The sequence below is a fragment of the Oncorhynchus clarkii genome, chromosome 20 (genome assembly GCF_045791955.1).
Source record: "Oncorhynchus clarkii lewisi isolate Uvic-CL-2024 chromosome 20, UVic_Ocla_1.0, whole genome shotgun sequence".
Taxonomy (NCBI): domain Eukaryota; kingdom Metazoa; phylum Chordata; class Actinopteri; order Salmoniformes; family Salmonidae; genus Oncorhynchus; species Oncorhynchus clarkii.
This window is the reverse complement of record NC_092166.1, coordinates 13,184,831-13,201,340: the sequence shown is the minus strand read 5'-3', so window position 1 is coordinate 13,201,340 and position 16,510 is coordinate 13,184,831. Positions and strand designations below refer to the sequence as shown.

The 16,510-nt window shown below is 43.2% G+C and overlaps 1 protein-coding gene and 1 pseudogene across 1 annotated transcript in view; both read right to left on the bottom strand.

Moving 5' to 3' along the window:
• LOC139375942 (gamma-interferon-inducible lysosomal thiol reductase-like) overlaps positions 1-16,510 on the bottom strand; it is a 135,046-nt gene that overhangs the window by 51,999 nt on the left and 66,537 nt on the right. The gene's annotated exons all lie outside the window — the stretch shown is intronic.
• The window catches only part of LOC139375939 (phosphatidylinositol 3-kinase regulatory subunit gamma-like), a 44,559-nt pseudogene that overhangs the window by 21,712 nt on the left and 6,337 nt on the right, over positions 1-16,510 (bottom strand).

Below are 16,510 nucleotides of genomic sequence, written 5' to 3'. Positions count from 1 at the left end.
GAATAGAAAGCCGACTCTTGATTTGATTTTCGATTGGAGATGTTTGATATGGGTCTGGAAGGAGAGTTTAGAGTCTAGCCAGACACCTAGGTACTTATAGATGTCCACATATTCAAGGTCGGAACCATCCAGGGTGGTGATGCTGGTCAGGCGTGCGGGTGCAGGCAGCGAACGGTTGAAAAGCATGCATTTGGTTTTACTAGCGTTTAAGAGCAGTTGGAGGCCACGGAAGGAGTGCTGTATGGCATTGAAGCTCGTTTGGAGGTTAGATAGCACAGTGTCCAAGGACGGGCCGGAAGTATATAGAATGGTGTCGTCTGCGTAGAGGTGGATCAGGGAATCGCCCGCAGCATGAGAAACATCATTGATATATACAGAGAAAAGAGTCGGCCCGAGAATTGAACCCTGTGGCACCCCCATAGAGACTGCCAGAGGACCGGACAGCATGCCCTCCGATTTGACACACTGAACTCTGTCTGCAAAGTAATTGGTGAACCAGGCAAGGCAGTCATCCGAAAAACCGAGGCTACTGAGTCTGCCAATAAGAATACGGTGATTGACAGAGTCGAAAGCCTTGGCAAGGTCTATGAAGACGGCTGCACAGTACTGTCTTTTATCGATGGCAATGTTAATGCGAGTGTAGCGAAATGCTTGTGCTTCTAGTTCCGACAATGCAGTAATAACCAACAAGTAATCTAACTAACAATTCCAAAACTACTGTCTTGTACACAGTGTAAGGGGATAAAGAATATGTACATAAGGATATATGAATGAGTGATGTACAGAGCAGCATAGGCAAGATACAGTAGATGGTATCGAGTACAGTATATACATATGAGATGAGTATGTAAACAAAGTGGCATAGTTAAAGTGGCTAGTGATACATGTATTACATAAGGATACAGTCGATGATATAGAGTACAGTATATACGTATGCATATGAGATGAATAATGTAGGGTAAGTAACATTATATAAGGTAGCATTGTTTAAAATGGCTAGTGATATATTTACATCATTTCCCATCAATTCCCATTATTAAAGTGGCTGGAGTTGAGTCAGTGTCAGTGTGTTGGCAGCAGCCACTCAATGTTAGTGGTGGCTGTTTAACAGTCTGATGGCCTTGAGATAGAAGCTGTTTTTCAGTCTCTCGGTCCCAGCTTTGATGCACCTGTACTGACCTCGCCTTCTGGATGATAGCGGGGTGAACAGGCAGTGGCTCGGGTGGTTGATGTCCTTGATGATCTTTATGGCCTTCCTGTGACATCGGGTGGTGTAGGTGTCCTGGAGGGCAGGTAGTTTGCCCCCGGTGATGCGTTGTGCAGACCTCACTACCCTCTGGAGAGCCTTACGGTTGAGGGCGGAGCAGTTGCCGTACCAGGCGGTGATACAGCCCGCCAGGATGCTCTTGATTGTGCATCTGTAGAAGTTTGTGAGTGCTTTTGGTGACAAGCCGAATTTCTTCAGCCTCCTGAGGTTGAAGAGGCGCTGCTGCGCCTTCTTCACAATGCTGTCTGTGTGAGTGGACCAATTCAGTTTGTCTGTGATGTGTATGCCGAGGAACTTAAAACTTGCTACCCTCTCTACTACTGTTCCATCGATGTGGATAGGGGGGTGTTCCCTCTGCTGTTTCCTGAAGTCCACAATCATCTCCTTAGTTTTGTTGACGTTGAGTGTGAGGTTATTTTCCTGACACCACACTCCGAGGGCCCTCACCTCCTCCCTGTAGGCCGTCTCGTCGTTGTTGGTAATCAAGCCTACCACTGTTGTGTCGTCCGCAAACTTGATGATTGAGTTGGAGGCGTGCGTGGCCACGCAGTCGTGGGTGAACAGGGAGTACAGGAGAGGGCTCAGAACGCACCCTTGTGGGGCCCCAGTGTTGAGGATCAGCGGGGAGGAGATGTTGTTGCCTACCCTCACCACCTGGGGGCGGCCGGTCAGGAAGTCCAGTACCCAGTTGCACAGGGCGGGGTCGAGACCCAGGGTCTCGAGCTTGATGACGAGCTTGGAGGGTACTATGGTGTTGAATGCCGAGCTGTAGTCAATGAACAGCATTCTCACATAGGTATTCCTCTTGTCCAGATGGGTTAGGGCGGTGTGCAGTGTGGTTGAGATTGCATCGTCTGTGGACCTATTTGGGCGGTAAGCAAATTGGAGTGGGTCTAGGGTGTCAGGTAGGGTGGAGGTGATATGGTCCTTGACTAGTCTCTCAAAGCACTTCATGATGACGGAAGTGAGTGCTACGGGGCGGTAGTCGTTTAGCTCAGTTACCTTAGCTTTCTTGGGAACAGGAACAATGGTGGCCCTCTTGAAGCATGTGGGAACAGCAGACTGGTATAGGGATTGATTGAATATGTCCGTAAACACACCGGCCAGCTGGTCTGAAGGTTGTACAATGTAACAGCAATATTTAGACTTAGGGATGCCACCCGTTAGATAAAATACGGAACAGTTCCATATTTCACTGAAAGAATAAACGTTTTGTTTTCGAAATGATAGTTTCCGGATTCAACCATATTAATGACCTAAGGCTCGTATTTCTGTGTGTTATTATGTTATAATTAAGTCTATGATTTGATATTTGATAGAGCAGTCTGACTGAGCGGTGGTTGGCAGCAGCAGGCTCGTACGCATTCATTCAAACAGCACTTTCGTGCGTTTTGCCAGCAGCTCTTTGCAATGCTTCAAGCATTGAGCTGTTTATGACTTCAAGCCTACCAACTCCCGAGATTAGGCTGGTGTAACCGATGTGAAATGGCTAGCTAGTTAGCGGGGTGCACGCTAATAGCGTTTCAATTGGTGACGTCACTCGCTCTGAGACTTGGAGTAGTTGTTCCCCTTGCTCTGCAAGGGCCGTGGCTTTTGTGGAGCGATGGGTAACGATGCTTCGAGGGTGGCTGTTGTCGATGTGTTCCTGGTTCGAGCCCAGGTAGGGGCGAGGAGAGGGACGGAAGCTATACTGTTACACTGGCAATACTAAAGTGCCTATAAGAACATCCAATAGTCAAAGGTATATGAAATACAAATGGTATAGAGGGAAATAGTCCTATAAATCCTATAATAGCTACAACCTAAAACTTCTTACCTGGGAAAATTGAAGACTCATGTTAAAAGGAACCACCAGCTTTCATATGTTCTCATGTTCTGAGCAAGGAACTTAAACGTTAGCTTTTTTACATGGCACATATTGCCCTTTAACTTTCTTCTCCAACATTATTTGCATTATTTAAACCAAATTGAACATGTTTCCTTATTTATTTGAGGCTAAATTGATTTTATTGATGTATTATATTAAGTTAAAATAAGTGTTCATTCAGTATTGTTGTAATTGTCATTATTGCAAATACCTTCTTTAAAAAAAAAATCGTCATCAGCTTTTTTTGGTCCTCCAATAATCGTTATCGGCGTTGAAAAATCATAATCATCGACCTCTAGTAGAAAGCTTCAAGTTCCTTGGCGTACACATTAATGACAATCTGAAATGGTCCACCGACACAGACAGTGTGGTGAAGAAGGCTTAACAGCGCCTCTTCAACCTCAGGAGGCTGAGGAAATTTGGCTTGGCCCCTAAGACTCTCCGAAACTTTTACAGATGCACAATTGAGAGCATCCTGTCATGCTGTATCACTGTCTGGTACGGCAACTGCACCGCCCACAAATGCAGGGCTCTCCAGAGGGTGGTGCGGTCTGCCCAACATATCACCGGGGGCAGACTGCCTGCCCTCCAGGACACCAGCGGCACCTGATGTCACAGGAAGGCCAAAAAGATCATCAAAGACATCAACCACCCGAGCCACAGCCTGTTCACCCCGCTATCATCCAGAAGGCAAGGTCAGTACAGGTGAATCAAAGCTGGGAAGAGAGACTGAAAAACAGCTTCTATCTCAAGGCCATCAGACTGTTAAAATAGCCATCACTAGCCGGCTACCACCCAGTTACTCAACCCTGCACCTTAGAGGCTGCTGCCCTATATACATAGGCATGGAATCACTAGTCACTATAATAATGGAACACTAGTCACTTTAAAAATGTTTACATACTGCTTTACTCATCTCATATGTACAGTTGAAGTCGGAAGTTTACATACACTTAGGTTGGAGTCATTAAAACATGTTTTTCAGGGGCCTCCCGGGTGGCGCAGTGGTTAAGGGCGCTGTACTGCAGCGCCAGCTGTGCCATCAGAGTCCTGGGTTCGCGCCCAGGCTCTGTCGTAACCGGCCGCGGCCGGGAGGTCCGTGGGGCGACGCACAATTGGCCTAGCGTCGCCCGGGTTAGGGAGGGCTTGGTCGGTAGGGGTGTCCTTGTCTCATCGCGCACCAGCGACTCCTGTGGCGGGCTGGGCACAGTGTACGCTAGCCAAGGTGGCCAGGTGCACAGTGTTTCCTCCGGCGCATTGGTGCGGCTGGCTTCCGGGTTGGATGTGCGCTGTGTTAAAGAAGCAGTGGCTTGGTTGGTTGTGTATCGGAGGACGCAACCAACCGACTTTCAACCTTCGTCTCTCCCGAGCCTGTATGGGAGTTGTAGCGATGAGACAAGATAGTAGCTACTACAACAATTGGATACTACGAAATTGGGGAGAAAAAGGGGTAAAATTCAAAAAAAAAAAAACATGTTTTTCAACCACGCCACAAATTTCTTGTTAACAAGAAACCGACTTTTTAACCGACTTTTGGCAAGTCATCAACTTTGTGCATGACACAAGTAATTTTTCCAACAATTGTTTACAGACAGATTATTTCAATTATAAATCACAATTCCAGTGGGTCAGAAGTTTACATACACTAAGTTGACTGTGTCTTTAAACAAAAATTCCAGAAAATGATGTCATGGCTTTAGAAGCTTCTGATAGGCTAATTGACATAATTTGAGTAAATTGGAGGTGTACCTGTGGATGTATTTCAAGGCCTACCTTCAAACTCAGTGCCTTTGCTTGACATCATGGGAAAATCAAAAGAAGTCAGCCAATACCTCAGTAAAACAATTGTAGACCTCCACAAGTCTGGTTCATCTTTGGGAGCAATTTCCAAATGCCTGAAGGTACCATGTTCATCTGTACAAACATTAGTACGCAAGTATAAACACCTTGGGATCACGCAGCCATCATACCGCTCAGGAAGGAGACCCGTTCTGTCTCCTAGAGATGAACGCACTTTGGTGCAAAAAGTGTAAATCAATCCCAGAACAACAGCAAATGACCTTGTGAAGATGCTGGAGGAAACATGTACAAAAGTATCTATATCCACAGTAAGTGGAGTCCTATATCGACATAACTTGAAAGGCCGCTCAGCAAGGAAGAAGCCATTGCTCCAAAACCGCCATAAAAAAGCCAGACTATGATTTGCAACTGCACATATGGGGACAAAGATCGTACTTTTTGGAGAAATGTCCTCTGGTCTGATGAAACAAAAATAGAACTGTTTGGCCATAATGACCATCGTTATGTTTGGAGGAAAAGGGGGAGGCTTTGCAAGCCGAAGAACAGCATCCCAACTGTGAAGCACGGGGGTGGCAGCATCATGTTGTGGGGGTGCTTTGCTGCAGGAGGGACTGGTGCACTTCACAAAATAGATGGCATCATGAGGTAAGAAAATGATATGGATATATTGAAGCAACATCTCAAGACATCAGTCAGGAAGTTAAAGCTTGGTCACAAAGCCCTGACCTCAATCCTATAGAAAATTTGTGGTCAGAACTGAAAAAGCATGTGCGAGCAAGGAGGCCTACAAACCTGACTTTGTTACACCAGCTCTGTCAGGAGGAATGGGCCAAAATTCACCCAACTTATTGTGGGAAGCTTGTGGAAGGCTACCCAAAACGTTTGACCCAAGTTAAACAATTTAAAGGCAATGCTACCAAATACGAATTGAGTGTATGTAAACTTCTGACCCACTGGGAATGTGATGAAAGAAATAAAAGCTGAAATAAATAACTCTCGCTACTATTATTCTGACATTTCACATTCTTAAAATAAAGTGTTAATCCTAACTGACCTAAAACAGGGAATTTTTACTAGGATTAAATGTCAGGAATTGTGCAAAACTGAATTTAAATGTATTTGGCTAAGGTGTATGTAAACTTCCGACTTCAACTGTATATACTGTATTCTATTCTACTGTATTTTAGTCAATGCTACTCTGACATTGCTCGTCCTAATATTTATATATTTCTTAATTCCATTATTTTAGATGTGTATTGTTGTGAATTGTTAGATACTACTATGTGTGTGACCAATAAAATTTGATTTGAATATAATAATTATAAATAATCTACCGGCTGCGTGCCGAAGAACCTCTCACTCACATGGCTCTCTGTCACGTGATAAGGTCTTTCTCACAGGCTACACGTGAAGATAGACATATCGGGGTCGCAACTGCGCAAGTCCTTTTCCAATTCCGAAGCGCATATTGAAAATATTGGAAGAACTGTCCACATTTACTTCTTGTCAGCCAACAAGATGAGTAGGCCTAACAAACAGAAAAAGCACTAGCCTGTAAATCTACTATCCCCCACAGTACAAATGTTGACCTATTCTATTCTGTGTGAGATATACATATTTCAAACATGGTCTGGGACAGTTGTGGGATGCAAAAGATCCCAAATTAATACAATCAAAAACCTGTTTTAATCAATGAGCCTGACGCAACAGATGAAAACATTTAGCTTAAAATGTTGATAAACTATTAGGCTATTTCTTCACATTAAAAGTGCTGCAATGCAAATGGCAGTAGGCTATAAGAGTGAATGTTCCATTAGCAGGAAAACACCACAAATGTGATTATGCATGTAATGTTTTTATTATAAAAGGTGCACTTATATGGTAAAAAAAGGTCTTCCACAAACTTGAACCTCACGTGCTGCATACGTGTGCCAGTTAGGTTCTACACCCGTTGTAAATTAAATGAATGTGCTTCATTTTAAGAAAGTTATTTGGCCACTTTAGTTGTGATACAAACCTTATCAAAACATATAGGCCTATGGGCTAGCCTACATAAGGTGTGCAACTTTGATTTGAAAATGTCGCCCAAAAAAGCATGTGTTTCTTGCTAGGCTAATATTGTTACCCATCACACTATTCTTGATTTAATTGTGTCTTTACATATAATAAATAATATATATATGTGTGTAATTTGTTTGATTTAGAAAGGTGCAGGATCATGGTCCAGTCTCGAACAGGGGCAGTGGTAAAAAATGCATGTCATCTTAAATAGCGAATCAAGGACACTTTTCCCATGGTTTATTTTCATGTCAACCAGGTAGGCTATACTCCTGTTGTAAAGATAAGAAATGTGCTTAATGTTCGGAAAGTTGAGAAATAAATATAATAGGCCTAGCCTATAGAAAGCTGATGGGACCCTCCTCTTTTTAATAGAGGCCATCACTCTGTTTTCTCACACAATTGCATAGCCTATAGAAATGTTGCGCAACATGAGCTCATGGGAACTCATGAAGTGTTTGATTACATTTCTGATCACATTTGCATTGATGACAGCATGATTAGAGGGACAATAGAGTGCTGAGTACCAGGTAGTTAGCAAGTTGATAAGCTACTAATGACCATCAGCAGCATCAGAGCTTGGAGAAGCCTAATTACCGTGACTAAACGGTCACGTGGAATCTGGCTGCCATCATGACTCGTGACCGCCGGTGTGGCAGTAATATGGTCACCGAAACATTCCCTTGCTCTGGTTAATGCCTGTTTCCAGACGTCTACAGTGAGATAAGCTCTGACATTTAGCCATGTTCACCTAATTGTGAGATTGTTGAGCAACAATTCTAACATTTGCTTACTATCTTCTCACAGTGGTTTGTGAAAAGCGGATGGTAGCACAAGCGAAGCAGATTGGATAAGGCCTTGCTATATGAACCTAAAATATTTGCACTGACTCGCGATCAGTCGGTGGAAGACCAGGCTAGTTCTCCCACATTCTGTTCTCCTCCCTACCTCTCTTTTGGTCTCCCTCTCACAGTCTCAACTCATGAGGGCTTTCAAGCCAGTCATCAGAGGATATTTCATGCAGTGAAATGGAGATTCATTCATAAGATAGCATTGATCGGATTTAACCTTTGAGAATTTCTTCACATCATGACTGATGTAGATGCAGTGCAAATATTTTAGCTTCAAATAGCAAGGCCTTATCCAATCTGCTTCGGCTGTGCTACCACACAAAAGGACTGATTATTTGGTTCAAACATTTCTTGCTAACCTATGGCTATGAGTTCGCTAATGCCTTCAAAACATTGTGCAATGTAATATGTAAAGACACAAATGTGAGATTCTGGCAATCATGTCAATTGTTTAGAGTTTGTATTGATTTTGATCTGTCGCCAAACTGTTGTAAAGCCTGTTGCATGCTTCAGTCAAAACAGTTGACTCCAGTTTGTTTGGGTCTTTGGCAGTTACATTTTTTTGGGGGGGCTGTTCCCACACCATTTTTGTGTTGTTGAGGCAAGTCGAAGTTTGGTAGCTGAAGTCTACACCCCTTTGTTGGTGATTGGTCAACAATTGTGGGGGGGGGGGGGGGGGGGGGGGGGCTAGGCCCTACTGTCTGCAGTGCACCACTAGTTTTCATGCACATTGTTACACTTGAGAAGTACTGCACCACACATCTTAACTAGCTGTTAAATTGCGCGACTAGACTGATGCAAAAACTTTTATATTCATGACAGATTAAGTTATTAACAATTTTAGCATTGGCCATTGTAATGTGAATTGTGAAACCAAATCACCATTCAAGTTATACATTTCTGACAGCTATTTTTCCCCACTTGTATATGTTGTATGTACAACCTCTGGATTTAGTCTTCTCATCACCTGCACTGTAAAATAAGTTCCATCTATTTTTGCACCCGAAACCTCGAACTCAACTGTTGCTGCTCCACACCAACTAAATAGGCTGCTGGGTACCTTCTCTTAACACCTAGCTACTGCAGGCTAATGTTAGCATTAGCATACACCAAAACAATGGGGTTCAAGGTTGCCCATTGTCTGAATATCTTGGCAAACTCAACTCAAAGTAACTTCACACCAATTCCTATAGAGAAATCTACATGTGTTTATCGAACACTTTTCTCTGGATCCTCCTTATAAAACTGTTCATAGTTGATAAAATAATGTGGATTGTCTTTTAAAAGTCACGTCAGAATTATGCACCTAAAAACGTATACCTATTCCTCATTCCACCCATCAAAGAATGCATCTGTTATCTGCACAATACATTATGCAATGTAGAACAAGGCAGGAGATTCTGCTAATGATGCGTCAACAGCTCTGTGATGTTATGCAGTAGTGCTGCTCTTATTGCATGGGCTACAGTACATCTGTAGTTCTGAACAGTGCATCCCAGCAATGTAGACAGGCCGTGTATTAAGTACCATATCACCCCTTGAGTCAAAATGTGCTTCAGACCAAGATTACATTGATGCGGCCCAGTCTGAGGGGGCCAGGCTACTACAAAGTTTTAAAGCTCAGTATTTACATTGCATTGGTTTGCTTGAACACTGTGTTTCGATTTGTTTGATTTTACCCCCAAAATCTGTGCTTTTTACTGGGGCATGTAAAAACTAGCTCAAGCAGAAACAAATCCACAAGTGGCTGCCCACAGTTCTCCAGTCACAAAGAAATGTATGGCCTCAACAAAACAAATATATATATATATATATATGTCTTAAAAGCAAGCGCAGTTCCAGCTGGTTCCTATATCTGCTGCCTGAGACTGGGAAGGCCTCACTCCCCTTCCCTTCATTGGATTCTTTGAAAACTGGTTCCTGGTAAGGGGCAGGGAGCAGAGAGAAAAGGCCTATCCTTTCTGAGAACTGGGGCGGGTAGATAGTTTATAGCTGCCTGGAGACAGTATCAGAAGAGTATGTGAACCAGGGGGATGAGGAGGAGGCAGAGGAGGAGTTTGCAAAAATGCCAAGCCATGGTTCACTTCAGCAGGCAGTAAAAGTGAGGCCAGGGAGAGGAAGGAGAAAAAAAAAGCCTCCCTCCTCACGAGCAATGCTTCGTTTTAATGTCAAAGGAGAACTGTTGGGACTTTAGCCTGATTTTGATTTAAAATCTGGTGTAATTCCCCAAAGTTCCTGGGTTTCTCTGGCAAATAACACAGATTGATGGGAATGGAAGCATCTGTAAAAGCTATCTGAAAAGATTATACCTACTTGTCAAACTGGCAGGACCAAAGTTTAGAGTGAACCTGAGCGAAAACATGTACTTATGGGACTCTTCCAATAAGCCATTTTATTCTAAGTTAGGTTTCCTGTGAAAATGTAAGGAAGAAACTAGTGTACTCATTGCATTATGCCTACACTGAGCATTCTAGAATACTTATACAAAATCAAGACAAAGCCATGTTCAAATGCATTAACAAATCAGCCCATTGGATAAAGTTAGGTTTGCCGTTTTAACATACAATGAATATCAATTCAACCAAATATTAAGGCCAAATGCTAAATCTGTAAAATGCTAAATCTGTCACACACAACAACTAGGGCCTCACTATCTTGAGGGAGATAGAAAGATGATATCTGTACAAATCTGGGCCTACCCATTCCTAATCTACAATGCACTATTGGTGCTAGGCCAAATCAACCCCCTGCTCCCTCCCTCCCCTCTCCACTGTCTCTCTTGGCAAAGCATTTTGCACGTCTCCCCTGCTCTATCCAAGTCAGAGAGACCTCTGCTACCCAACTGGTTTCTCTCGCCAAACATCAACTCTGAGGAGTCCCCCCCCTCCCACCCACCCACCCTAGTCTGGCCTAGGCCTATACGTTCACTTCAGCTTACCATTAAACTCTACCACTAGTTCTTTCCAGGTAAAATATTTATCATGTTCCTATCCAGGTAGCAAAATCAAGACTTGCAGAACTCCAGTTAGTTCTAATGAGTTTGGAGCAGGCCTGAGCTTAATAGGCCTGCACTGGAGTGCTTACCAAATGAGTAAACATGAATTACAATGAGCCACAAGTGATGAACTAGAGGTAATTCAAAGTTCATAATGTGCTTAGCTTACCTGTCACTAAAGGGCAGAATGGAGCTTTGGGGAACATTACCTTTGACAGAGGAGGAATGTGCATTTTCAACCCAATACAAATCACATAAGTAACTAGATAAATAATTTTTTATCCATTTTGGCCCAATGAACCACTGGCCTTCCAAAAAAAAGAAAGCCATAAATGAGATCTTAGGGCTGAATGCGAGGGAGTGAGAGTGAGGAAGAGAGAGAGAGAGAACTAGGAGTACAGAAGAAGGCAAAAGCCAAGGGTATATTTGAGTTGGAGAGCGCCACAGTAAAAATACTCCATGAATTAATCATCCATATATTTATGCAGTTATATAGTAGTTCAGAGATTAAAAGATTGGACAGGTTATCACTTGGTGAAACAATGTGATAGTGTTTCCTGACAATCTGACTAAGTCATAATAAATAAACTGGAAAATGTCTCTACTCAGGGGTAACCCGTTAGAAATGCAGTAAAGCAAATCCACAATTTACCTCTCACAGGTTCAGTTCCTAAGTTCCTTAATAACCTCTCATATGTGTACAATACATGTGTAATAGGTATGTAAAAAGATGGCAGCACATCTAATGTGTAGCACTCACTAATGAACTCTTAGACACAACCTAGTACAACACGATTGAATGCAACTCACCCCTATCCTTTGCAGGAGAGTTGAATGGCGGGTCAAGGCAATAATATACGAGACATTGAAGAAAACCTGACCAAGAGTCAGGTCAGTAACTGGATTAGGTTCAAATTAGAAATTGCTTAGTTGCGTTTGGAATGAGAGAGGTTTATGACAGCTCTTTAGTCTTTACGGAAGATTAGAAGGGTCAGTTTGCGGTCGGAGCAAACCGTGAAAGCCTTGGACAAAACAATAAGCCAAGAGCAGCTCAATTAAGACACTTTCCAGCAAATATGGACTTCGCATTCAAGGATTTATGTTCTCTTCAAACATAACATCACTGGAGTTTGTTTTTCATAACATTCTTTACAATGTCATGACTATATTGAGAGGAATGCACAACTCTCCTCAACGTTGAATGGCAACTTCATTGGTGTATTAATAAACATCTCCATTTAAAAAAATGTTTTTTTTTAAAGGAAGTAGTAAACAAAACTATAATGCTGGTAACATATCTCTGCAGAGACAATCAATCAACAGAATATAAATATCTAAAGTGAAATACACTGAGTATACCAAACATTAAGAACACCTGCTCTTTCCATGACAGACTGACCAGGTGATTCCAGTCCATGACAGACTGACCAGGTGATTCCAGTCCATGACAGACTGACCAGGTGCTTCCAGTCCATGACAGACTGACCAGGTGGTTCCAGTCCATGACAGACTGACCAGGTGGTTCCAGTCCATGACAGACTGACCAGGTGGTTCCAGTCCATGACAGACTGACCAGGTGATTCCAGTCCATGACAGACTGACCAGGTGATTCCAGTCCATGACAGACTGACCAGGTGATTCCAGTCCATGACAGACTGACCAGGTGATTCCAGTCCATGACAGACTGACCAGGTGGTTCCAGTCCATGACAGACTGACCAGGTGGTTCCAGTCCATGACAGATTGACCAGGTGGTTCCAGTCCATGACAGACTGACCAGGTGATTCCAGTCCATGACAGACTGACCAGGTGATTCCAGTCCATGACAGACTGACCAGGTGGTTCCAGTCCATGACAGACTGACCAGGTGGTTCCAGTCCATGACAGACTGACCAGGTGGTTCCAGTCCATGACAGACTGACCAGGTGGTTCCAGTCCATGACAGACTGACCAGGTGGTTCCAGTCCATGACAGACTGACCAGGTGATTCCAGTCCATGACAGACTGACCAGGTGGTTCCAGTCCATGACAGACTGACCAGGTGGTTCCAGTCCATGACAGACTGACCAGGTGGTTCCAGTCCATGACAGACTGACCAGGTGGTCCCAGTCCATGACAGACTGACCAGGTGATTCCAGTCCATGACAGACTGACCAGGTTGTTCCAGTCCATGACAGACTGACCAGGTGATTCCAGATGAAAGCTACATTATGATCCCTTAATGATGTCACTTATTAAATCCACTTCAATCAGTGTAGATGAAGGGGAGGAGACAGGTTAAAGAAGAATTGAGACATGGATTGTGTATGTGGGCCATTCAGATGGTAAACTTGCAAAATAAAATATGTAAGTGCCTTTGAATGGGATATTGTAAAAAGTGCAATGCTCTTGGGTTTTTCACACTCAACTGTTTCCCTTTTGTATCAAGAATGGTCCACCACCCAAAGGACATCCAGCCAACTTGACACAACTTTGGGAAGCATTGGAGTCAACATGGGCCAGCACTCAATATTAGGAAGGTGTTCCTAATGTTGGATATACTCAGGTCTTACCTTGCTGTGACAGCTCAGGCCCTGGGGCTGCTGGGAGGATTCTTTGGGAGCGAGGCTGACTGGATGGCGGTGACATCCTCACGTGGCCCACAAACTGAACGTATGTCCCCGGGAAGTCCCCCCTCTGTTTGGTCCGCTCGTTGAAGCCCAGCAGCCAGCCTAGGAGCTCGGGACGCTCCTCGTCCCCCTCCTTGAAGTTCAGGGAGAGTAGGGAGGCCTTGCTGACGGTCAGAATGTCCCCGGGCTGCAGATCAACATCTTCCTCCAAGTCCTTGGTGTACACGTAGAGGGCAAGGTACTGAAAACCCTCGACCTCCATTTTGGGAAACCGAGAAAAGCTGCCGAAGACGCTGAGAGAATGCGAATGTCGGCCCGATGCTACGGCAACCCAGAAATGTACAGGCAGTAGTGGGTGATGAGTAGTGGCCGTTTAGAACTATTAACCGAAGCTAAGAAGCATTGCTAAAATGGCCGAGTCTATGGAGGAAGGTAGGTAGGGTGCTGCTGCCTCAGAGCAGGCCGGTGTTGGCGCTGTGGAGCACTTTCCTCAGCTTGATACCCCGGTTTAACCAAATGATGGAACAGAGGGACAGGGTTGGCAACATGCTCCTTCAAGTGACAAAAACTAGCTGGACAGGCTCTAAACCTACCTAACCGAGGCAGTCTACCTGTGTTGTCTGTGGGGGTGGATGGGGGGGCAGAGTAGGACACTAGAATAGTCCTTGATTCTTTCAGGCTCCTCCCGATCTGGACGGTGACAACCTACAGAACACAGAGGGAAAAAAGGAGAAAAACAAGTGGGTTTAAGGGAAAAATACATAGACAATGTAAAAATAATAATTTAGAATATACACTACCGTGCAAAAGTTTGGGGTAACTTAGAAATGTTCTTGTTTTTCAAAGAAAATCACATTTTTTCCCCATGAAATTGATCAGAAATATAGTGTGGACATTGTTAATGTTGTAAATGACTATTGTAGCTGGAAACGGCAGATTTATGGAATATCTACATAGGCGTACAGAGGCCCATTATCAGCAACCATTACTCCTGTGTTCCAATGGCACGTTGTGAGCTAATCCAAGTTTATCATTTGAAAAGGCTAAATGAGCATTAGAAAACACTTTTGCAATTATGTTAGCAGATCTGAAAACTGTGCTGATTTTCTTTTTTAAATCAATAAAACTGGCCAGCAGCCCCAGGGACTGAGCTGTCACAGCAAGGTAAGACCTGAGTATATCCAACATTAGGAACACCTATCAGCATTTGTGGGTTCGATTACAGGCTCAAAATGGCCAGAAACAAAGAACTTCCTTCTGAAACTCATCAGTCTATTCTTGTTCTGAGAAATGAGGGCTGGAAACTGTTGTGCTGATTAAAAGAGGGCAGCATCACGGAGTCGCCTCTTCACTGTTGACGTTGAGACTGGTGTTTTGCTGGAACTATTTAATGAAGCTGCCAGTTGAGGACTTGTGAGGTGTCCGTTCCTCAAACTAGACACATTAATGTACTTATTCTTTTGCTCCGATGTGCACCGGGGCCTCCCACTCTTTCTATTCTGGTTATAGCCAGTTTGCGCTGTTCTGTGAAGGGAGTAGTACACAGCTTTGTACTCAATCTTCAGTTTCTTAGCAATTTCTCGCATGGAATAGCCTTCATTACTCAGGACAAGAATAGACTGATGAGTTTCAGAATAAATTCTTTGTTTCTGGCCATTTTGAGCCTGGAATCGAACACACAAATGCTGATGCTGCAGATACTAAACTAGTCTAAAGAAGGCCCGTTTTATTGATTCTTTAAATCAGCACAAAGGTTTTCAACTGTGCTAAAATAATTGCAAAAGGGTTTTCTAATGATAAATTAGCCTTTTAAAATGATAAACTTGGATTAGCTAACACAACGTGCCATTGGAACACAGGAGTGATGGTTGCTGATAATGGGCCACTGTATGCCTATGTAGATATATATATTTTTTTTATCTGCCGTTTCCAGCTACAATAGACATTTACAACATTAACAAGGTCTACACTGTATTTCTGATCAATTTTATGTTATTTTAATGGACAATTAATTTAGATTTTCTTTCAAAACAAGGACATTTCTAAGTGACCCCAAACTTTTGCACGGTAGTGTATATTTCTTTACCACTCAACAGTTTGGACACACCTACACATTCAAGGGTTTTTTCTTTATTTTTACTATTTTCTACATTGTAGAATAATAGTGAATACATCCGAATTATGAAATAACACATATGGAATCATGTAGTAACCAAAAAAAGTGTTTTATATATTTTATATTTGACATTCTTTTTAGATTCTTCAAAGTAGCCACCCTTTGCCTTGATGACAGCTTTGCACACTCTTGACATTCTCTCAACCAGCTTCATAAGGTAGTCACCTGGAATGAATTTCAATTAACTGGTGTGTCTTGTTAAAAGCTCATTTGTGGACATTTATTTCCTTCTTAATGCGATCAGCCAATCAGCCAATCAGTTGTGTTGTGACACGGTAGGGGTGGTATACAGAGGATAGCCCTATTTGGTAAAATACCAAGTCCATATAATGGCAAGAACAGCTCAAATAAGCAAAGAGAAACAACAGCCCATCATTACTTTAAGACATGAAGGTCAGTAAATCTGGAAAATGTCAAGAACTTTTAAAGTTTCTTCAAGAGCAGTCGCAAAAACCATCAAGCTCTATGAAGAAACTGGCTCTCATGAGGAGCTCCAGGAAAGACCCAGAGTTACCTCCGCTGTAGAGGATAAGTTAGAGTTAACTGCACCTCAGATTGCAGCCCAAATAAATGCTTCAGAGTAACAGACACATCTCAACATCAACTGTTCAGAGGAGGCCTTCGTGGTCAAATTGCTGCAAAGAAACCACTACTAAAGGATACCAATAAGAAAAAAAGACTTGCTTGGGCCAATAATTACAAGCAATGGACATTAGACCGGTGGAAATCTGTCCTTTGGTCTTATGAGTACAAATGAGAGATTTTTGGTTCCAACCGCCATTTCTTTGTGAGACGCAGAGTAGGTGAACGGATGATCTCTGCATGTGTGGTTCCCACCGTGAAGCATGGAGGTGGTGGTGTGATGGTGCTTTGCTGGTGACACTGTCA